At 44.7% G+C, this 25,004-nt stretch overlaps 1 pseudogene; it reads right to left on the bottom strand.

The window, feature by feature from the left end:
- LOC139539341 (ankyrin repeat, SAM and basic leucine zipper domain-containing protein 1-like) overlaps positions 1-25,004 on the bottom strand; it is a 55,913-nt pseudogene that overhangs the window by 10,920 nt on the left and 19,989 nt on the right.

Raw genomic sequence — 25,004 nt, 5'->3', positions numbered from 1 at the left:
AGAGAGGGGGGGGGGGATTTCATTCCATCTCCTCTCACCTTACAAATCATTATGGCCCGCTTAAACCATTAGGACTCTGCTCTCAGAGACTTGAAGAGGCAGTGGGAGAATAACAGTGGGATGGATCCTCTGTCTGACGGATGACTTCCAGTGCTGGAGGATGGACTGTGTACAGTATGTGGGGATGATGCTGAGACATCGCCGGTGGGGAGGGGGTCCTGAATGTAATGTCTGAATCCTGGAGCGAGGATGTCCATAGCAGGGTTTCCCAACCCTGTCTTCGGCCCCCTCCAGACATTTCACATTTTTGTTTTAACCCTAAACTGTCACGAGCTGACCATAATTTGCTTTGTATGTTTCTATGTTTTGTTTGGTCAGGGTGTGATGTGAGTGGGCATTCTATGTTGTATGTCTAGTTTGTCTATTTCTATGTGCTTGGCCTGACATGGTTCTCAATCAGAGGCAGGTGTCAGTCGTTGTCTCTGATTGGGAGCCATATTTAGGTAGCCTGTTTTGTCATTGTGGGTTGTGAGTGATTGTTCCTGTTTCCTGTGACTGTTTCGTTTTCGTTTTGTTCCATTCACGTTATTGTTTTTGTTCATTGTTCAAGTATTCCTATTAAAATGGATACTTACCACGCTGCGCATTGGTCCTCTTCTCATTCCAACGACGAGCGTTACAGAACCACCCACCACAACCGGACCAAGCAGCGTGGTACCCAGGAGCAGCGGGTTCAATACTTTTGGACTTGGGAGGAGATCTTGGATGGCAAGGGACCCTGGGTACAGCCGGGAGAATATCGCCGCCCTAAGGCAGAGCTGGAGGCAGCGAAAGCAGAGAGGCGGTGGAATGAGGAGGCAGCACGAAAGCGCGGCTGTAAGCCCGAGAGGCAGCCCCAAAAATGTCTTGGGGGGGGCACACGGGGCACTTCCCGTGCTTACCGTGGCGAGAGTCGTATCGGGCAGGCACCGTGTTATGCGCAGGGTGTCTCCAGTACGTGTGCTTAGCCCGGTGCTCTACATTGCCGCTCCTCGTATCGGCCGGGCTAGAGTGGGCATCGAGCCAGGTGCGATGAAGCCTGCTCAGCGCATCTGGTCTCCAGTTCGTCTCCTCGGTCCGTGTTATATGGCACCAGCCCCACGCACTGGGTCTCCCGTGTGTCTGCACAGCCCAGTACGTCCTGTGCCTGCGCCCCGTAAGTGCCGGGCTAAAATCAACATCCAGCCAGGACGGGTTGTTCAGGTCCTTAGTTCGAGACCTCCAGTGTGCCTCCACGGACCGGTCTATCCTGTGCCTCGACCTAGGACCAGGCCTCCAGTAGATCTCTCCAGCCTGGTGAGTACTGTGCCTGTTCTAAAAACCAGGTCTCCTGTGTGTTCCTCCAGTTCGGATGCTCCAGAGCCGTCCGTCTGTCTTGAGCCGCCCTCCTGTCCAGCGCCACCTGAGCCACCCTGAGCTGTCCTGAGCCGCCCTCCTGTCCTGAGCCGCCTGAGCCGCCCTCCTGTCCTGAGCCGCCCTCCTGTCCTGAGCCGCCCTCCTGTCCTGAGCCGCCTGAGCCGCCCTCCTGTCCTGAGCCGCCCTCCTGTCCTGAGCCGCCTGAGCCGCCCGTCTGTCCTGAGCCGCCTGAGCCGCCCGTCTGTCCTGAGCCGCCTGAGCCGCCCGTCTGTCCTGAGCCGCCTGAGCCGCCCGTCTGTCCTGATCCGCCTGAGCCGCCCGTCTGGCCTGAGCCGCCCGTCTGGCCTGAGCCGCCCTTCAGTCCGGAGGCGCCTGAGCCGCCCTTCAGTCCGGAGGCGCCTGAGCCGCCCTTCAGTCCGGAGGCGCCTGAGCCGCCCTTCAGTCCGGAGGCGCCTGAGCCGCCCTTCAGTCCGGAGGCGCCTGAGCCGCCCTTCAGTCCGGAGGCGCTTGAGCCGCCCTTCAGTCCGGAGGCGCCTGAGCCGCCCTTCTGTCCGGAGGCGCCTGAGCCGCTCGCCAGTCCGGATCTGCCCCTCAGTCCGGAGCTGCCCCTCAGTCCAGAGGCGCTCCTCAGTCCAGTGGGGCCCTTTATTAGGGTCCCCATTCCAAGGTCGGCGGCGAGTGTCGCCGCTCCAAAGAGGCCACTGAAGCGGACTAAGACTATGGTGGAGTGGGGTCCACGTCCCGCGCCAGAGCCGCCACCGCGGACAGATGCCCACCCAGACCCTCCCCTATAGGTTTGGGTTTTGCAGCCAGAGTCCGCACCTTGGGGGGGGGGGGGGGTACTGTCACACCCTGACCATAATTTGCTTTGTATGTTTCTATGTTTTGTTTGGTCAGGGTGTGATGTGAGTGGGCATTCTATGTTGTATGTCTAGTTTGTCTATTTCTATGTGTTTGGCCTGATATGGTTCTCAATCAGAGGCAGGTGTCAGTCGTTGTCTCTGATTGGGAGCCATATTTAGGTAGCCTGTTTTGTCGTTGTGGGTGATTGTTCCTGTTTCCTGTGTCTGTGTTTTTCACCATACGGGACTTTTTCGTTTTGTTCCATTCACGTTATTGTTTTTGTTCATTGTTCAAGTATTCCTATTAAAATGGATACTTACCACGCCGCGCATTGGTCCTCCTCTTCTCATTCCAACGACAAGCGTTACATGAACTGCCACACCTGATTCAATTAGTCAAGTAATCATCAAGCCCTTGACTAATTGAATCAGGTGTGGCAGTTTAGGGTTAAAACAAAAATGTGAAATGTCTGGGGGGGCCGAAGAGAGGGTTGGGAAACCCTGGTCTTTAGGCGTATGTGTTAAAAGCATAATGCATGTGTAAACTTGGAAGGGATTACTCTAATATAAAGAAAAAAAGATTTGTACTGTACTCGTTGTTTATGTTCTCAAGCTGGCTGAGTGTGTCCAGGTCAACCCGGTCCAGATGCATCTCCATCACCACACTCAGAACCTTCTGCTGGTCCTCTGGGTTGGAGATACCAATCTGGGGAAGAATGCAGTATTAACACCTGGAAAACTCACCAACAACCCTAAGTTAGCCAGGGTTTTCATTATATCAGTACAATATTACGGATGTATATTACAGTACATTACAGTCACTGCACTCATACTTGAATTGTGTCTCTTCTAATAATCCCTTTGGAAAATGTCTCGTGTAAATGTGGCACAGGTGCAAACCTGACAGACAGAGGCCTTTCTTACCTTCTCCAAGTCATCCTTCTCCATGGTCAACAAGTAGCTCCAAGTGATGTCATTTTCATGGCCAGAAAAAAAATGATACTCTGCATTAAAAAAATATCTATATAATATGACAGCTTCAAACCCTGGCCCTCACCCTGAGATGTACAATACAGTTACAGTATGTGTTTGTGTAGCTGCCTGCTACCAGTCCTGTTATTCAGAGGCCCACCTGATTAGCCTGTTTTGCATGTTATTTTATTATTATGTTATATAAGTTTGCAAACAATGTAAAAAAAAAAATCAATTTAAAAAATCATTGAGTTAATAAAGCTGCATTCGAACATGGTCTCTTTTTTTGCTTTCTTGAGTAAGGCAGCTCCAAAATGAAGGTGTTTCAGCCTAGCTCAGTGCTTTCTGTGGTGGGGCAGCCAGCAGAAAATAGGGAGCGTAGGGGATGGTAATGTTCTCTAGTTTCGCTGTTATTGGCTCAGTGTTCTGTCACTCATGGGGGACACTACGTCACTGCAAAATCTACGGGGAGAAAGCAAAAATTCAAGCACCTTGGGTGCTGCCTTAGAGTTACATTAAAAATGCAGATCCAAGAAGGCTCAAGGAAGGAATCAGTGGTTAGATGCAAGCGTTACAAAGCAATCACTAGCCTGCTATTCAGTGGAGTGAGTGTGTGGTCCAAGTCTGGGTGTAAGGGTCTCTTTTCCAAGCTTAAAAGAGTAAACATTCAACATCATGAGCTAGAAAACTTTGAAGACATTGGTCATTCTGTCAATCCAGCATGATTTCTGACATGTTCAAAACAACTGGAAACTCAGATCTGGGAAATCTCAGACTTCAGTGAGTTCAATAAAACTGAGAACAACGTGCTCCGACTGGAAAAATACGTTTTGTACGGTCATCCAACTCGAATTCCAAGCAGGGAACTCTGTCCTCTTTCTAGAGCGCCGACCTGAAAAGCACTGATTCAACATTGTTTTTATCCGAGTTCCCAGGTGTCTTGAAACGACCATAAATCCAGAGAATGCCAGACTTTGATGACAAAGTTTGCCCACATAGACCGCTGCGCCACCTTCCTGTTCAAGTGAGCACAGCATAACAAGGTGAGTCCAAAAAGATATTGTATGCTGCTGCATAAATTATGTAATATGCCAGGGAGATATGTATACTGTAGGTAAGACAGTAATACTAAGTGTATGTTGTGTAGTAAGCTGTTAGTAGCCCATGTGCCTCACCCTTATAATTTCAATTTAGCTTACTGTTCTGACTTGGTGGTGCACAGGTAGCCTATAGCCTGTTTTAGAGAAATGTAATCATCTACTATTGTAAAAGCGTTCATTGTCTGCTTTTATGCCGCCTTTATTTAACCTACGGTTCTGACTTGGTGTACAGGGAGAATACTGTAAGAACGGCCCATGTTCTGAATTCTGACGCTGTATATTTCAAAAGTGCTGAACAAATAGTTATATTTACTACGTCCGTCCTAGCTTGTTAATGTCTTAATCGAAATTACGGATTGCCTCTTATCTGCTCGTCGTCCCTTATGCCGTAGTTTGTACATGTCAATTGTCAGTAGAAACCACATTTGTAACCACATATGGCAAGTCAGACATAACAGCTATGGGTTTTTTTTAAGGCAGTAAATGAGGCTGAATTAATTGGTACGCTGTGTGGTAAACAGTGGGGTGTTGGGTTGAGCGTGCAGAGACAGAGAGATTTTTAGTCCGCAAAAACAACTTTACTATGACAGAAAATAAACATAAAGAAAATCACTTAAGTTTGGCTCGGTCCTTCTTCTCTACTTTTGCTCGGTGTCGGTCTCTCCCCGTGCTTCCTCACTGTGTGCCACAGTGATCCTTTTATTTGGCCTCCACGGCTGGTTGGCACTTTCTCCTAATTACCTCCACTTGGAGCTGTCCGTGTCGGGGTGCCCAGCTCTCGTATTCCCAGCAGAGGGAGCCAACGTCGCCTCACGTACCTCCCCTCTATTACCACCCCCTGGGGTAGACCTCCTGGGATACCACAGCTGCCAGACAAGGCTCTGCTGATAGCCAGCTGTTGCAGGATTGTAAGGATTCACTCCATGGTTCTTGAAAGAAAGCTCTTGGGACAGGTTGCTGTTGGGACAGGTTTATGTAGGCCCTAACAGTTTGTGGGCACAGTTTGTCACCGTTATAGTGCAATTCATGTATTGTTTAGTGTTGTGTAGTGTAATGGCTTTGCTGGCACGCATCTAAAACATATTTTTTGAGTTTGCCCAACCAAGATTTACAGTTGAAGTCGGAAGTTTACATACACTTAGGTTGGAGTCATTTAAAACTCGTTTTTCAACCACTCCACAAATTTCTTGTTAACAAACTATAGTTTTGGCAAGTCAGTGCATGACACACGTGATTTTTCCAACAATTGTTTACAGACAGATTATATCACCTAGAATTCACTGTATCACAATTTCAGTGGGTCAGAAGTTTACATACATTAAGTTGACTGTGCCTTTAAACAGCCTAGAAAATTCCAGAAAATCATGGCTTTAGAAGCTTCTGATAGGCTAATTGACATCATTTGAGTCAGTTGGAGTTGTACCTGTGGATGTATTTCAAGGCCTACCTTCAAACTCAGTGCCTCTTTGCTTGACATCAAGGGAAAATCAAAAGAAATCAGCCAAGACCTCAGAAAAAATTGTTGACCTCCACAAGTCTGGTTCATCCTTGGGAGCAATTTCCAAACTCCTGAAGCTACCACGTTCATCTCTACAAACAATAGTACGCAAGTATAAACACCATGGGACCACGCAGTCATCATACCACTCAGGAAGGAAACGCGTTCTGTCTCCTAGAGATGAATGTACTTTGGTGCGAAAAATACAATCTCAGAACAACAACACAGGACCTTGTGAAGATGCTGGAGGAAACAGGTACAAAGTATGTATATCCACAGTAAAACGAGTCCTATATCGACATAACCTGAAAGGCCGCTCAGCAAGGAAGAAGCCACCTCTCCAAAACCGCCGTAAAAAAGCCAGACTACGGTTTGCAACTGCACATGGGGACAAAGATCGCACGTTTTGGAGAAATGTCCTCTGGTCTGATGAAACAAAAATAGAACTGTTTGGCCATAATGACCATTATTATGTTTGGAGGAAAAAGGGGGAGGCTTGCAAGCCGAAGAACACCATCCCAACCGTGAAGCACGGGGGTGACAGCATCATGTTGTGGGGGTGCTTTGCTGCAGGAGGGACTGGTGCACTTCACAAAATAGATGGCATCATGAGGAGGAAAATTATGTGTATATATTGTAGCAACATCTCAAGACATCAGTCAGGAAGTTAAAGCTTGGTTGCAAATGGGTCTTCCAAATGGACAATGACCCCAAGCATACTTGCAAAATGGCTTAAGGACAGCAAAGTCACGGTATTGGAGTGGCCATCACAAAGCCCTGACCTCAATCCTATAGAACATTTGTGGGAAGAACTGAAAAGCGTGTGCGAGCAAGGAGGCCTACAAACCTGACTCAGTTACATCAGCTCTGTCAGGAGGAATGGGCCAAAATTCACCCAACTTATTGTGGGAAGCTTGTGGAAGGCTACCCGAAACGTTTGACCCAAGTTAAACAATTTAAAGGCAATGCTACCAAATACTTATTGAGTGTATGTAAACTTCTGACCCATTGGGAATGTGATGAAAGAAATAAAAGCTGAAAAAGATCATTCTCTCTACTATTATTCTGGCATTTCACATTCGTAAAATAAAGTGGTGATCCTAACTGACCTAAGACGGGGAATTTTTTGCTAGGATTAAATGTCAGGAATTGTGAAAAACTGAGTTTAAATGTATTTGGGTAAGGTGTATGTAAACTTCCGATTTCAACTGTACATGCTAAAATACGACACTGCAGTCGTATTGTGCAGAATCACTGATCAACAAATCACCCTTTAAATCAAGTATTCCTTATTATTTGTAGATCAGTCAGTTTGCTCATGCTCTCGAACACAAGCAATGTGTTCTCAATAACTTACCCGGTGAAATAAAGACAATATATAAATAGGTTTAAGAGCATACTACATCAACCATCTGTTAACAACAGACCCCACGCAACCAAATCGGCCCATCAAACATTCTGCCTAAAATATTTTAGAACAGATAAACATTGACAGATTAAACAGGCCAGATTAGAACACTGAATCTTCAACAGTGAGACATATGGCATGAGATTAAGTGATGTTGTGCAGATTTAGCAGCTAGTCCCTAGACAGGACTAAACAAGTATGAAGGTTTTTATGGGACAGGGCATTTCCCTTAATGTCCACTAGAGGGCCCCAAACACACATCATCATGGCTCCTGGCCTCCACTGACAGATGTGATGGGGCCTTTACTCAATTAATCTTTCCTCGATTCCTCGCATCCTCTCGCCTCCTCCAATATGGTTGAGAAGAGGAGATGGGATGCGAGGAATAGCAGTAAGACGAACTGAGGTTAAACCATGGTCTCCCCTCTTCTTGGAGGCAGCAGGGGGATCGGGGTCCCTCGAAGAACTTAAAGAGGGTCTCCTCCTTGGAGATGGTGACCAGGGCATGGCCTGGGGACCCCAGGATCCTGGCAATCTGAGGGGAAAGAAGAGCATATCTATTTGATATAATGTTGAGATATGACCTTTGTTGTGTTCTGCAACTGTTCCCCATTGATTTAAAATGGGTTTTACAAGAGACAGGGAAAATGGACTACCATTTAAAACTGCGTGGTAAACCTAGTTTTGCTGTGGTCAAAGTGGTGGTTGATGTTTACCTGTGGTCGTTTTGAATGCCAGAGTTATGTATTTAGTTGTGTACATAGTTGTGGTCAAACTAAGTGGTTTGATTTGTTTTTACCTGTGGTCGTTTGAAGACTTTGGCTATGTCAGCAGCAATCTTTCCTGCTTTGGTCTTGTCTGCCCCCAGCTAGAGAAGCTTGAGGACCGGCTCCTCTCTGCCATACTGCACCGCCACAGTCAGGACCTGGGGGTCAAAGCTCACAGGTTATCATCTACAATCAACATCTAGGACCATCCTATATACTTATCATTGAAGGCCCAGTGCAGTCAAAAAATTGATTTTCTGTTTTATATTGACTTCCACACTGAGGTTGGACTAGTACTCTGAAATTCTGAAAATTATGATAATGTCCTTTTAGTGTACGAGCTGTTTGAAAAGACCACCTGAAATTTCAGCCTGTTTTGGTGGGATGGAGTTTTGGCCTGCCTGGTGACATCACCAGGTGGTAAATTAGTTAATAGACCAATAAGAAAGAGCGTTTTAAAATAATTTTAAAAACCCCATAGAAATCTGTCAATTTAAGCTAAAGAGATGTTTTTTCTTGCATTGGATGAGTCTCAATCCACCACATCCGCCAATGTCGCACGTTCGCATCTTCCTGAAAGGTGACAAACCTAGAGCGGTGTTTTGTCAGACCATGAGACATCCCAAAAATGGGTCTTCTCACAAAATCGCCTCAAGCGTCTGAACAATTTGGCCTACACACTATTATCACCCCTCCATGGAAAGATGGTCCCAAGACAAGTGTCGGTACAGCCGATCTGCCAACTTCTGTCTGTAGCGTCCGAGCATTTTGGGCTACACACTAATATGACCCCTTTGTGGAAAGATGAGATTCTCACAAACACGTACATGTTGTTTTGGTCTAGGATGCCCACATGCCTCACAAGACTCATCTGAAGGTCCCAAAGTACCAGGTTAAAAAAATGAATGGATGTACACTATATATACAGAAGTATGTGGACACACTTTCAAATTAGTGGATTCCGCTATTTCAGCCACACACACCCGTTGCTGACAGGTGTATAACACTGAGCACACAGCCATACAATTTCCATAGACAAACATTGGCAGTAGAACGGACTTATTGAAGAGCTCAGCAACACTCACTACCGAGTTCCAAACTGCCTCTGGAAGCAACGTCAACACAAGAACTGTTCGTCGGGAGCTTCATGAAATGGGTTTCTGTGGTCGAGCAGCCGCACACGAGCCTAAGATCACCATGCGCAATGCCAAGCGTCGACCGGAGTGGTGTAAAGCTCGCCGCCATTGGACTCTGGAGCAGCGGAAACGCGTTCTCTGGAGGGATGAATCCAATTCACCATCTGGCAGTACAACGGACTAATCTGGGTTTGGCGGATGCCAGGAGAACCCTACCTTCCCAAATGCATAGTGCCAACTGCAAAATATGGTGGAGGAGAAATAATGGTCTGGGGCTGTTTTTCATGGTTCGGCCTAGGCCCCTTAGTTCCAGTGAAGGGAAATCTTAATGCTACAGCATACAATGACATTCTAGATGATGCTGTGCTTCCAACTTGGTGGCAACAGTTTGGGGAAGGACCTTTTCTGTTTCACCATAACAATGCCCCTGTGCACAAAGAAAGGTCCATACAGAAATGGTTGGTCGAGATCGGTGTGGAAGAACTTGACTGACCTGCACAAAGCCCTGATGTCAACCCCATCAAACACCTTTAGGATGAAATGGAACTGGCAGTCAAGTTGGGCGATTAGGCTCGACTGCAGCCTAATCGCCCAACATCCATGACCGACCTCACTAATGTTCTTGTGGCTGAATGGAAGCAAGTCCCGACAGCAATGTTCCAACATCTAGTGGAAAGCCTTCCCAGAAAAGTGGAGGGTGTTATAGCAGAAAAGGGGGACCGACTCCATATTAATGCCCATGATTTTGGATTACTTTTACTTTTGGTAGTGTAGTGTATATATGGAGACTTAATAAGGGGTTAAATACAAATAATTCCTCATCTTTCTTATATCTCTAAGATATAGGGCAGACACTTCAGAAAAACATCCTTTAGATGTGTCTGTTGTTCCATGTAGTGATTCTGTTATTTAATGCGTTTGTATGGGTTGCAAGATCGAATCCCTGAGCTGACAAGGTAAAAATGTCATTCTGCCCCTGAACAAGGCAGTTAACCCAATGTTTCTAGGCCGTCATTGTAAATAAGAATTTGTTCTTCACTGACTTTCCTTGTTAAATAATGTTTTACTTTTTTTATTTATGTTTCATAGATTTTTTTTATACTTCAAGGGGTCTTAAAATCAAATAGCTAAATTGTCCTTGATATGACATTCTTAAAACAATTCCATATATACTGAACAAAAATATAAACGCAACATGTAAAGTGTTGGTCCAATGTTTCATGAGCTGAAATAAAATATCCTACAAATGTTCCACACACACAAAAAGCTTATTTCTCTCAAATGTTGTGCACAAATTTGTTTACATCCCTTTTAGTGATAATTTCTCCTTTGCCAAGACAATCCATCCACCTGACAGGAAGCTGATTAAACAGCATGATCATTATACAGGTGCACTTTGTGCCGGCGACAATAAAAGGCCACTCTGAAAAGTACAGTTTTGTCACAACACAATGCCGCACAATGCCGCGTGCAATTGGCATGCTGACTGCAGGAATGTCCAGAGAATTCCAGAGAATTTACTGTTCATTTCGCTACCGTTGTTTTAGAGAATTTGGCAGTACGTTCAACCGGCCTCAAAAAACCCAGACCACGTGTAAACATGCCAGCCCAGGACCTCCACATCCAGCTTCTTCACCTGCAGGATCATCTGAGACCAGCCACCCGGACAGCTGATAAAACTGAGAAGTATTTTTTCCCTCTGTAATAAAGACCTTTTGTGGGGAAAAACAAATTCTGATTGGCTGGGCCTGGTTCCCCAGTGGGTGGGCGTGGCTCCCAAGTGGATGGGCCTATGCCCTCACAGCCACACCCATGGCTGCGCCCCTGCCCAGTCATGTGAAATTCCTAGATTAGGGCCTAATGAATTTATTTAAATTGACTGATTTCCTTTTTGAACTGTAACTGCATGTTGCGGCTTAGACAGGGCTTACCCCAGGGTCCCCCCAACTGGCGGCCGTCAGGCCGAATTTGGCCCGCGGGTGGTTTCATTTCCCCCCTCCAGGTTTTCAGAGCAAAAATAATAATAATAAAGTTTACTTTTTAAAAATGTTAATTGTTGGACACAAAAGACTGTAAAAACAGCAGGAAATCAGCTCCAAGTGATTTTAATTTAAGAATTCTGTTCAAGTATTCCGATGCATAATAGAGAGACACGTGATCGTGTACAAATGCAAGCAAAGTTTGAAATGATTATGTTTAAGTCAAAGATATCTGCTTGGGCTTCGTGCGGTCAATTCGCATTCTACAAATGATTTGTAATTATGTCCCGGCCCCCCCACCATCCGCTCAACAAGAAATCGGCACACGACTAAATCTAGTTGATGATCCCTGGCTTAGACTGCTATGGGTTAATCATCACCATGTCACTACTCATTACTATCAATCACAGTCAAAATCAATGAAGGGAATGTAAAAACATTTGATTGGTGTACAATCAACGGGCTGGACAAAGTTTCCACCATATATGTTAAAACAGTAATTTTTTTAAAAATCTGTCTCCAAAGGGAAGTAAAAAATTCCACACTTGGGGAGAAAGAAGGGATTATTGGGACGCAGGGAGTGCTGAGCTATGAAATTAAAAACCAAAGCGTTCTCTTGTGCAACAGGCATCACGCCAGGTGAGGTGGGCACCATCCTTACTGTGTACCCATTTTCATCCTGGGAGTTGACCTCTGCCCCGTGAGACACCAGCAAGTTGATTACCTGGCTGTAGCCGTCTCGGGACACCAGCATCAGGGAGGTCATACGAGACCTGGGAATGGGAATAGAATAAAATATCATATTGTTTACTGTACATTTTTGAGAGAAACAGACATTTGTCTTCTCCCAAACTAAATGTGTCTTCTGCCTATCTGGGTAAGAAATAATGAGTGGTAGAACTGATTTTGAACACTTGAAACCACTGGAGGGCAACAGACACCAAGCCCTCAACTCGAGTGACCAGCTAGGGCAGGGTTTTCCAAACTCAGGCACCCTCTGGATGCACATTTCAGTTTTTACCCTAACACTACACAGATGATTCAAATAACTCCACACCAAGCTGGTTATTTGAGGCAGCTGTGTTGTGCTAGGGCAAAAACGGGGGGGGGGGGGGGGCGACTTTGGGAAACTGTAAGGGAGCAATTGTTTTCAAACATACACTGCAGCGCATGGCTTTTACAGCTTTAGGGTCACATAAAAACATAGGCTACTTACTGTAAGTTACAATAAGTTAAACAACTATTGTAAGTTCAGTATTACTTAGTGATTCACCACACTGTTTGGCACAAACAAGCCATCCTCTAGGTTAATGAGACTTGGCACCCAAAACACAATGTTATTGGGCAAGAGTGAGGCAGCCGATGCCACTGATCACCCGTCCCATTGTGCCAAAGTTCAGTATGTTGAGCAACAAACCGGCGAGTGTAAATAACCATTGATAAAACTCAACTTTATCACCTGTGACTCAGACAAAACAGAGGGTAAGAAACTCCATCAGTCCAGAGGTGTGGGAACGTCCTATGGTCATTCATCACAATGTGATGTTTTCCAGGGCCAGGGGGGGGTGTGTGTGTGTATTGGGGACATCTAGCCCCAGAGTCGGGGGCGTATTAATCCTCATCCTGACATATTCCAGGTATTCACTTTTTACTTCCTCTTCGACCACAGGAGACGTGACAGGCTCCCGAGCGTCACTGAGGGTTTTAGTTTCCTGAGAACCTGTTTTCCCAAGATGTTGGTCTCAGTGGCAAACAGGTGACAAGGTCGTTCCCTCGCCGCGGGGTTCAGCCAAAGAGTGAAGGGGTGGTGTGTGTGTTTTGTACTTTACGTGTTTTTGATCACCAGTTCCCACACAAGAGCAGAGAATCGATACAAAGACGTTTTTTTTTTGTTGCAAAAACTCAAAAGGTTTCAGCTGAAACTGATTTCCAGCTCTTATCCAGCTGACGGGTCATTAAGAAAAAGCTTCACATTCAGCTGGTATCCAAAAGTGTTCAAAGGCCAGAGGACAGGTACAGTAGAGGTTGCAGAGGAAAAACTAGAGATGCGATCATATAGCCTATTGTCTATGCAAAAACACAACATCTTGCTCCTGAACAATCACAGCAGCTTTAGAGGTTCATTTGTTTATGAGACTGAGGGAAGGAAATGCAGCTGGTATGAATTGCTGGTCAAATACTCAGAATGTAAAAGCCAATGGGGTGGGGGGGAATATTTCTCTGCCCACAAGAACCCCTGGTCTTCTTTCTTCTCTTCCCTTTGCTGAAACTCAGTTTTTCCCCCCTTTCCACTTGTCCGCATCCTCTCTGTCTTTTGTTACCGTTCTTCAAATATTTTGTCTGGAGAGGAAACAATCAATTTCCTACCCTGCCTGCTCTTGTTCACTCTCTGGCTGGTGTGTGTTGGAGGGCTCTGGGCGGTGTGTGGCTCAGGCGGTGGGCATGAGACAAGGGTGGTGGAGAGTTTGTGAGGGCGATGGAGGTGAAAGGGAGAGGGCGAAGTTCAGGCCTTCATCCTTCGCTTGCCATGAGAAATGTCCACAGACGATGACAACGGGTAAGTGGTTCCAGAATCCCCCTCCCTCCTCTCTCTCCCTCACTTCTTCTCTCCATCCCTCCCTCACTCTTTGTGTCTGGGCAGCATCAGGCAGTGTCCAGTACAGTGAGTTTAGGTGGTGAGGGGGGGGGGGGGCTCTTTCCCCCGCTCCATGAGTGTTTGTTTTTTGTCTGTCTGAAGAGGGCCTGGGTACATGTGCATGCAGATGCCATAACAGGACATTCCACACAAAAGACCAATGTAGACCCACACACCAACAAACACTGACACACACACCGTACTCCATGTGTTGCAGTGGTGTACGGGGACAGTGTTGACAGCAAAGGAAGAAGTCCTAAGGTAGTCAAGGCCAGGATCAAACCCAGACATGGTCGCCAGGCAATGGGAAACACTGCCTCTATCATGGTACTTTCCATCACATTAAACAATGTATAAAAGAGCCATCAGAACATAGAATCAGTGTAATCAGAACATACTATTAAAGAATTAGCATGACATATTCTGTAATCTATTGTATATTATCTTCACCCCAAAAATGTATATGAACAGGAACTTCAAACTGTACTGCATGTGACCTTTTGCAATCTGCACTTCAAAAATGACAGTGTGGTCCTTTATGTCTAGTGAAATGAAATGAAATAGTGTTTGACATTCATAGTCACCCAAGGATAGGAGGCTTGCATGATCACATATCATTCCCTGTGCTGCAGAGTATAAAATGTACTGTGTGCATCTTGTGATGATATTGAATGGAATTTCCTTCTATAAAATGCACAGACACACTCATTCTCATGCGCACACAGACACAGAGTCCCTCACTTGTTGAATGTGTTGGGGTCAGCGTTTCTGGACAAGAGCAGCTCCACACACTTGACGATCTTGTCCTCGCTGGCAGAAGCCATGCATGCAGCCATCAGTACCGTGTACCGGTCTATGTGTGTGTGAGTACACACACACACACACACACACACACACACACACACACACACACACACACACACACACACACACACACACACAAAACATAACAGCATTAGTACTGGGACACAGAATATTCAGTAACCAATTATCAACATACTCTTATTTAAATATTGCCGGTGATTCCATTCAATGATGACAGCTAAACAACAGAACATGTCAACGGATAAAACATCATATTACACATGAAATCATGAGTCATGACAATAATAGAGAACCAGGCATCATACCTAACAGAGCAGGATGAGACAGGATATTAGAATTGTGAAATTGGTAACATTCACATTGATGTGATCAATATTGTTTTATCTTAATCTGGGAACTGTGGTGTTCTTTATGGGGTTGACTTCAGTGGAATTGTCTTATCTCTGACTCAGAACACGATAAGGACTCAGTGATTTATTCTCTAAAATACCGGGAATATAAAATCTGCTTTCTACTTTGGCACTGTGTCACGCCCTGGCCTTAGTTATCTCTGTTTTCTTTATTATTTTAGTTAGGTCAGGGTGTGACATGGGGGATGTTTGTGTGTTTTTGTCTCGTATAGGGTGTTTGTATTGTCTAGGTTTTTTTTGTAGATTTCATGGGGTTGTGTTCAGTGTAGGTGTTTATGTAAGTCTATGGTTGCCTAGATTGGTTCTCAATTAGAGACAGCTGTCTATCGTTGTCTCTGATTGGGAGCCATATTTAGGCAGCCATAGTCATTAGGTAGGTTGTGGGTAATTGTCTATGTGATGTTGCATGTTTGCACTCAGTGTTATAGCGGTCATTTTGTATTGTTTGTTAAGTGTTCTTCATTATTAAAAGGAAGAATGTATTCTAATCACGCTGCGCCTTGGTCTCCTCACTACGACGTTTTAAATCACTTTTCTCCCGGGTAACCCGGTATTTCCCTCCAAAAGTGTCTTTCAAAAACATATACTACAAGTATCTCTGGATTTGATTTGAGCTTTGATCGGGATGAAAATTCAAGCCTGATTCTACCTGAGCCCAACATTAAATACATTGTATGAGCCCAAGCCCCCCAAAAAATAAATGATTATCCAATACATATGACATATGATAGGCTATAGGCTACTGCACATTGCGCACGACAGAAAAGCCCATAGATGTATGTTCTCTTGGGTAAATAAATGAAACAATCTCCAGTAATCTTTTTGAGTGTGGACTGTATTCCTGTACTATATTGTATTATACTTTGTTATATGAACCGAAATTACTCACCTCTTTTAAACCATGAAGCTGGGAGGGAACACGAGATGCTGGTGCAGGACATGCGGCCTACAAAGTTACAATTATAGGCCCCCTGAATTTGATCTTCATTTTGAAATATAACAGAGCCTATTTGACATGCGTATTACCTCCTCTATTGTTGCTTCATTCCTTTCTTACTCTCAACAGTTAAGTGAAATACGTTTCATTGGCCTTGTCTTCATCCTTGTAATGACGTGGTTGAATAATATAGGACTAGACTAAGACGCGGATGGCTTTCACTTCTCTTCACGAAGATTGAATTTGTATTTATTAAGAATCCCCATTCCTGGGGTCCAGCAACATTAAGGCAGTTATATACCATTTCAAATATAACAGGACATTACATTTCGGGAACACTTTACCCAATACATTTAGTGTGTTGCCACTACTCCTATCACATTTTACAATACAACATCCATGTGTACATGTGTCTTATCATGTGTAAGTGTGTCTGTGCCTGTGTGTGTGTGTCTCTCTTCTGTTCCATAATGTGTATTTGTATCTGTTTTTTAAATCTGATTCTACTGCTTGCATCAGTTACCTGATGTGGAATAGAGTTCCATGTAGTACTGTGCGCCTCCCATAGTCTGTTCTCGACTTGGGGATTGTGAAGAGGTCTTTGGTGGCATGTCTTGTGGGGTATGCATGGGTGTCCGAGCTGTGTGCTAGTAGTTTCAACAGACACTTAGGTGCATTCAGCTAGCCAATACTTCTTACAAAAACAAGTAGTGATGAAGTCAATCTCTCCTCCACTTTGAGCCATGAGAGATTTACTTGCATAACATTAATGTTAGCTGTCCGTGTACATTTAAGGGCCAGCCGTACTGCCCTGTTCTGAGCAAAAATGTTATATTCCGAGGTCCTTCTTTGTGGCACCTGACCACACAACTGAACAGTAGTAAAAATTAGAGCCTGTAAAACCTTGTTGATAGTGTTCATTATGGACAGACTTCTCCCCATCTTAACTACTGTTGTATCAATATGTTTTGACCATGACAGTTTACAGTCCAGGGTTACTCCAAGATGTTTATTCACCTGAACTTGCTTAATTTCCACATTATTCATTACACAATTCTATTGAGGTTTAGTGAATGATTTGTCCCGAATACAATGCTTTTAGTTTTTGAAATATTTAGGACTAACTTATTCCCATTCTGAAACTAACTGCAGCTCTTTGTTAAGTGTTGCAGTCATTTCAGTCGCTGTAGTAGCTGATGTGTATAGTGTTGAGTCATCTGCATACATAGACAAACTGGCTTTACTCAAAGCCAGTGGCATGTTGTTAGTAAAGATTGAAAAAAATAAGGGGCCTAGACAACTGCACTGGGGAATGATGGAGCTGAGTTTGCCTTTTTGCCCAAAATTTCATTTAAGGTGATCCAAAGCTTTTTACTATCATTATTTGTCATTTATCTTTGGTTTATACTGTAGTATAGTTTCTTCTTCTTTTTATTCAGTTTAGTCTCATGATTTGTCAATTTGGTATATGTTTGTGAATCGATTGTGCAGCCAGACTTAATTGCCATTGTCATAACTTCCACCGAAGGTGGCTCCTCTCCCTGTTCGGGCGGCGCTCGGCGGTCGTCGTCACCGGTCTACTAGCTGCCACCGATTCCTTTTTCTTTTCTGTTAGTTTTGTCTTGATTGTTTTCACCTGTTACTTATTTGTCGTTCATGGAGCGTCTGGGGGTCTCGATCAGCCTGACCTCAGGTTTTCACCCCGAGAGCAATGGGCAGGTGGAGAGAGTGAACCAGGATGTGGGTAGGTTTCTGCGGTTGTATTGCCAGGACCGGCCAGGAGAATGGGTGAGGTACGTCCCAAAACTCACTCCGCCACTCCTCCACGAACCTGTCGCCTTTCCAGTGCGTGTTGGGCTACCAGCCGGTCCTGGCACCGTGGCATCAGAGCCAGACCGAGGCTCCTGCGGTGGAGGAGTGAGTGCAGCACTCAAAGGAGACCTGGAGAGCCGTCCAGGAATCGCTAAAACGGGCTGGTGGGCGGCAGAAGGTGAGCGCTGACCGCCACCGCAGTGCGGCCCCCGTGTTCGCACCGGGGGACCGGGTCTGGCTCTCGAACCGACACCTGCCCCTCCGCCTGCCCTGCCGGAAGCTGGGGCCGCGGTGTGTGGGGCCATTTAAAGTCCTGAGGAGGATAAACGAGGTGTGTTATAGGTTACAGTTCCCCCCTTATTACCGTATTAACCCCTCGTTTCATGTGTCTCTCCTCAGGCCGGAGGTACCTCCGCCCCTCTGGACATCGAGGGCCCCCCGGCGTACACGGTACGTTCCATCCTGGACTAGACGCCAGGTGAGGGACCTGCAGTACCTCGTGGATTGGGAGGGGTACGGTCCGGAGGAGAGGTGCTGGGTGCCGGTAGAGGACATCTTGGATCCATCACTGCTGAGTGATTTCCACCGCCTTCATCCGGATCGCCCTGCGCCTCGCCCTCCGGGTCGTCCTCGAGGCCGGTGTCGGCGCGCTGCGGGAGCTGCGCGTCGGGGGGGGGGGGGGTTTCTGTCACGACTTCCACCGAAGGTGGCTCCTCTCCCTGTTCGGGCGGCGCTCTGCGGTCGTCGTCACCGGTCTACTAGCTGCCACCGAATCCTTTTTCTTTTCTGTTAGTTTTGTCTTGATTGTTTTCACCTGTTACTTATTTGTTGTTAATTATTGGCCTATCTAATCTTCCAGGGCCCACCTGCTTTTGTGCAGGCTTATTCTACCTGTCAGTGGTGTGATTGTTGTGCGTACGTATTTTGCTGTCTGTTATTTTCCCTGGTTTTGGGGACATACCTGTTTATTGGTATTTTTGCCTGTTTGTTGGCTAGACCCAGCTTAATAAACCATATGCATTGGAAGCGTTGCTCTCTGCGCCTGACTCCACACCCACCACTCCTAGCTATCCGTGACAGCCATTCCTTTTGCCTCGTCCCTCTCCACCATAACATTTTTTAATTCCTCATCAATCCACAGGGATTTTACCGTTTTTACAGTCCTTTTCGTAATGGGTCCATGCTTATTAGTAACTGGAATAAGTAATTTCATAAATGTATGAAGTGCAGCATCTGGTTGCTCCTCATTACACACCACAGACCAACAAATATTTTAATGGTAATGGATCTGAATAAATAACTGCTGTAGCCTATTGCCATCACACGTTCTCTCTTCTTTCCCTGTGAGTTATTTTGGCTGCTGTATTTAACATTCAGCAAACAAGAGCAAGCTTTCATCCCTCTTCAAATAGTCTATTAGTATGAGAAATGGAAGGAAAAAAATCCAACAAGCTATTCTAGTCTAGCTTTACCTGGGACTCCACAAGAGCTAAGGAGACCCAGTGTTCATAAGCTAAATATAAGGTTAATACTGCATTGAGTTTATTACATGAAAGAGGTAGGCTAGGACATCTATATACAGTGCCTTCAGAAAGATTTTCTACCCATTGATATATTCCACATTTTGTGTTCCATCCTGAATTTAAAAAAAAATCTAATAATCACACCCATTTACACACAATACCTCATAATGACAAAGTGAAAACATTTTTTTTTACATTTTAACAAATGTATTGAAAATGAAATACAAAAATATCTCATTTACATAAGTATTCTCACCCCTGAATCAATCATTTGTAGAGGCACCTTTGCCGGCGATTACAGCTTTGAGGCGTCTTGGTTATACAGTGCCTTGCAAAAGTATTCATCCCCCTTGGCGTTTTTTTCTATTTTGTTGCATTTCAACCTGTAATTTAAATAGATTTTTATTTGGATTTCATGTAAATGGACATACACAAAATAGTCCAAATTGTTGAAGTGAAATGTTAAAAATTACTTGTTTCAAAAAAAATATATATATTATAAATTAAAAAGTGGAGCGTGCATATGTATTCCCCCCCTTTGCTATGAAGCCCCTAAATAATATCTGGTGCAACCAATTGCCTTCAGAAGTCACATAATTAGTTAGATTGCACACAGGTGGACTTTATTTAAGTGCCACATGATCTGTCACATGATCTCAGTATATATACACCTGTTCTGATAGGCCCATGAGTCTGCAACACCACTAAGCAAGGGGCACCACCAAGCAAGCGGCACTATGAACACCAAGGAGCTCTCCAAACAGGTCAGGGACAAAGTTGTGGAGAAGTACAGATCAAGGCTTGGTTATAAAAAAAATATACAAAACTTTGAACATCCCACGGAGCACCATTAAATCCACTAATAAAAAATGGAAAGAATATAGCACCACAACAAACCTGCCAAGAGAGAGCCGCCCACCAAAACTCATGTACCAGGCAAGGAGAGCATTAACCAGAGAGACAACAAAGAGACCAAAGATAACCCTGAGGGAGCTGCAAAGCTACACAGCGGAGATTGGAGTATCTGTCCATAGGACCCCTTTAAGCCGTACATTCCGCAGAGCTGGGCTTTATGGAAGAGAGGCCAGAAAAAAGCCATTGTTTAAAGAAAAAAATAAGCAAACACGTTTGCTGTTCGCCAAAAGGCATGTGAGAGACTCCCCAAACATATGGAAGAAGGTACTCTGGTCAGATGAGACTAAAATTGAGACGCTACATCTGGCGCAAACCCAACACTTCTCATCACCCCAAGAACACCATCCCCACAGTGAAGCATGGTGGTGGCAGCATCATGCTGTGGGGATATTTTTCATTGGCAGGGACTGGGAAACTGGTCAGAATTGAAGGAATGATGGATGGTGATAAATACAGGGAAATTCTTGAGGAAACCTGTTTCAGTCTTCCAGAGATTTGAGACTGGGACAAAGGTTCACCTTCCAGCAGGACAATGACCCTAAGGATACTGCTAAAGCAATACTCAAGTGGTTTAAGGGGAAACATTTAAATGGTTTGGAATGACCTAGTCAAAGCCCAGACCTCAATCCAAAAGATTGCTGTACACCAGCGGAACCTATCCAACTTGAAGGAGCTGGAGCAGTTTTGCCTTAAAGAACGGGCAAAATTCCCAGTGGCTAGATGTGCAATGCTTGTAGATACATACTCCAAGAGACTTGCAGTTGTAATTGCTGCAAAAGGTGGCTCTACAAAGTATTGCCTTTGGGGGCGTGAATAGTTATGCAAGCTCAACTTCTGTTTTTTTTTGTTTTTTTGTCTTATTTCTTGTTTGTTTCACAATAAAAAATATTTTGCATCTTCAAAGTGGTAGGCATGTTGTGTGAATCAAATGATACAACCACCCCAAAAATCCATTTTAATTCCAGGTTGTAAGGCAACAAAATAGGAAAAATGCCAAGGGGGGTGAATACTTTTGCAAGCCACTGTATCTGTATCAGCTTTGCACATCTGGATTTGGGGATTTTCTCATTCTAAAAAACAGAAATACCTTATTTACATAAGTTCCTCTGTGGAGATGGGAGAACCTTCCAGAAGGACAACCATATCTGCAGCACTCCACCAATCAGCTCTTTGTGGTAAAGTGGCCAGACGGATGCCACTCCTCAGTAAAAAGGTACATGTTTTATTGTCTTACATTTTTTATAAATTTGTAAACATTTCTAACAACCTGTTTTTGCTTTGTCATTATGGGGTATTGTGTGTAGATAAGGGTAAAAAAACGACTTCATCCATTTTAGAATAAGGCTGTAACGTAACAAAATGTGGAAAAAGGCAATACTTTCCGAATGCACTGTGTCAATCTTGAAAAGGATGATCTATTTTAGATGCAATTTGAATGCAATTGATGGAGAGAAAGACAGAGTGCTCGTGTGCACACTGATTTAAAGCAACGATATTCAAGTGATAGTCTATTAAAACCGTGCAGCTGCAATTTAAAAAGAAAATCGTTACTATAAAAAAATAAGGTGACCCCCGAAAGCAAGAAGGAGATGTGTAAATTAGAAGCGCATTCAGAAATATTAGTCCTAATATTAACGTAGCACAGGCTATGGTGCAGAAAATGTACCTGACAAGAAAAAAACGAACCGATGAGACAACTCCATATTAGATACACTGGTTGTCCCCACCCTGCGTGTTGATGATTGATCATGCAGAGAGCAGAGCAGATAAGGCCATAGAGAAGACAGATTTAGACATTGCATATCATTTAATAGTTTCATGTTGTGCTGTTCATAGAATTAATTTCTTATTTACTGGTTTCTCGCAGTTATTTATCCCTAAACACAGTGGTCCCACAAGGGTGCGTACTCAGCCTCCTCCTGTCCTCCCTGTTCACCCATGACGGTGTGCCCACGCACGTCTCCAACTCAATCATCAAGTTTGTAGACGACACAACAGTGGTAGGCCTGATTACCAACAACAACGAGACAGCTTTCCGGGAGGAGGTGAGAGCCCTGGTGAAGTGGTGACAGGAAAATAACCTTTCCCTCAACGTCAACAAAACAAAGGAGCTGATCGTGAACTTTAAGAGACAGCAAAGGGAGCACGCACCCATCCACATCGACACGGCCACAGTGGAAGTGAAAAGCTTCAAGTTGCTCTGCATACACATCACTGACACTCTGAAATGGTCCACCCACACAGACAGTGTGGTGAAGAAGGTGCAACTGCGCCTCTAACCTCAGGAGGCTGAAGATATAAGACCCTCACAAACTTTTACAGATGCACCATTGAGAGCATCCTTTCGGAATGTATCACGACCTGGTACCTCAACTGCACCGTCCGCAACCGCAGGGCTCTCCAGAGGGTGGTGCAGTCTGCTCAACGCATCACCGGTGTCACAGGAAGGCCAACAAGATCGTCAAGGACCTCAGCTACCCAAGCCACGGCCTGTTCACCCTGCTATCATCCAGAAGGTGAGGTCAGTACAGCTTCTATCTCAAGGCCATCAGACTGATAAATAGTCACCACTAGCCGGGCCCCGCCCAGTACCCTACCCTGAACATTAATCACTGTCACTAGACGGCTACTGTACCATCCAGTTACTCTACCATGCACCTTAAAGGCTTCTGCCCTATGCAGATGGAACACTGGTCACTTTAAATAATGTTTACACACTGTTTTAGCCACTTCATATGTATATACTGTATTCTAGTCAAGGCCTCTTATTTAACTATTGCTGTACATATACTATTCTTCAGATATACTACATATTCTATACATATACTGTCCATATCGTGTATACACCCCATCCCATCACACACATACATATACAGGACCAGTCAAAAGTTTGGACACACCTAAACATTCAAGGGTTTTTCCTTTATTTGTACTATTTTCTACATTGTATAATAATAGTGAAGATTAAAAAAAATATTAAATAACACATATGGAATCATGTAGCAATCAAAAAAGGGTTAAACAAATCAAAATATATTTAATAGCCACCCTTTGCCTTGATGACAGCTTTGCACACTCTTGGCATTCTCTCAACCAGCTTCATGAGGTAGTCACCTGGAATGCATTTCAATTAACAGGTGTACATTGTTAAAAGTTCATTTCTGGAATTTCTTTCCTTCTTAATGTATTTGAGCCAATCAGTTGAGTTGTGACAAAATTGGGGTGGTATACAGAAGATAGCTCTATTTGGTAAAAGACCAAGACCATATTATGGCAAGAACAGGTCAAATAAGCAAAGAGAAATGACAGTCCATCATTACTTTAAGACATGAAGGTCAGTCAATCTGGAAAATAATTTTGAACGTTTCTTCAAGTGCAGTCGCAAAAACCATCAAGCGCTATGATGAAACTGGCTCTCATGAGGACCGCCACAGGAAAGGAAGACCCACATTAGAGTTAACTGCACCTCAGATTGCAGCCCAAATAAATGCTTCACAGAGTTCAAGTAACAGACACATCAACATCAACTGTTCAGAGGAGACTGCATGAATCAGGCCTTCATGGTTGAATTGCTGCAAAGAAACCACTACTAAAGGACACCAATAAGAAGAGACTTGCTTTGGCCATGAAACACGAGAAATGGACATTAGACCGGTGGAAATCTGTCATTTGGTCTGATTATCACATTTCAGGTAAGACCCAGATGCAGACGGTGTCGAAGTAACAAAAGTCTATTACTAGTACAGGGGCAGGCAAAATGACAGGTCAAGGGCAAGCAGAGGTCAGTAATCCAGATAGGGTGCAAAAGGTGCAGAGTGGCAGGCAGTCTCAGGGTCAGAGCAGGCAGGGGTCAATAATCCAGTGTGGTGTGGCAAGGTACAGAACGGAAGGCAGACTCAGGGTCAGGGCAGGCAGAATGGTCAAAACCTGGAAAAAATAGAAACGGGAACTAGAACAGACAGGAGCAAGGGGTAAACGCGGGTAGGTTTCACGAAACTGAACAAACTGGCAACGAAGAACACAGGTATAAATACACTTGGGATAATGGGGAAGATTGGTGACACCTGGAGGGGGGTGGAGACAAGCACAAAGACAGGTGAAACAGATCAGGGTGTGACACTGATGAGTCCAAATTTTAGATTTTTGGTTACAACATTCGTGTCTTTGTGAGACGTAGAATAGGTGATGCAGAGGATAAGTTCATTAGTGTTAACTGCACCTCTGATTGCAGCCCAAATAAATGCTTCATAGAGTTCAAGTAACAGACACATCTCAACATCAACTGTTCAGAGCAGACTGCGTGAATCAGGCCTTCATGGTCGAACTGCTGCAAAGAAACCACTACTAAAGGACACCAATAAGAAGAAGAGACTTGCTTGGACCACGAAACACAGGCAATGGACATTAGACCGGTGGAAATCTTTGGTCCAGCCGCCGTGTTGCTGTAAGACGCAGAGTAGGTGAACGGATTATATCCGCATGTGTGGTTCCCACCGTGAAGCCTGGAGAAGGAGGTGGGAAGGTGTGGGGGTGCTTTGCTGGTGACACTGTCTGTGATTTATTTAGAATTCAAGGCACACAACCAGCATGGCTACCACATCCTTCCGCAGCTATACGCCATCCCATCTGGTGGGACTATCATTTGTTTTTCAACAGGCCAATGACCCAACACACCTTCAGGCTGTGTAAGGGCTATTTGACCAAGAAGGAGAGTGATGGAGTGGTGCATCAGATGACCTGGCCTCCACAATCACCCGACTTCAACCCAATTGAGATGGTTTGGGAAGAGTTGGACCGCAGAGTGAAGGAAAAACAACCAAAAAGTGCTCAGCATATGTGGAAAGTCCTTC

The sequence above is a fragment of the Salvelinus alpinus genome, chromosome 15 (assembly GCF_045679555.1).
Source record: "Salvelinus alpinus chromosome 15, SLU_Salpinus.1, whole genome shotgun sequence".
Taxonomy (NCBI): domain Eukaryota; kingdom Metazoa; phylum Chordata; class Actinopteri; order Salmoniformes; family Salmonidae; genus Salvelinus; species Salvelinus alpinus.
The sequence above is the reverse complement of the archived record's forward strand: the minus strand, read 5'-3'. Positions and strand labels throughout refer to the sequence as shown.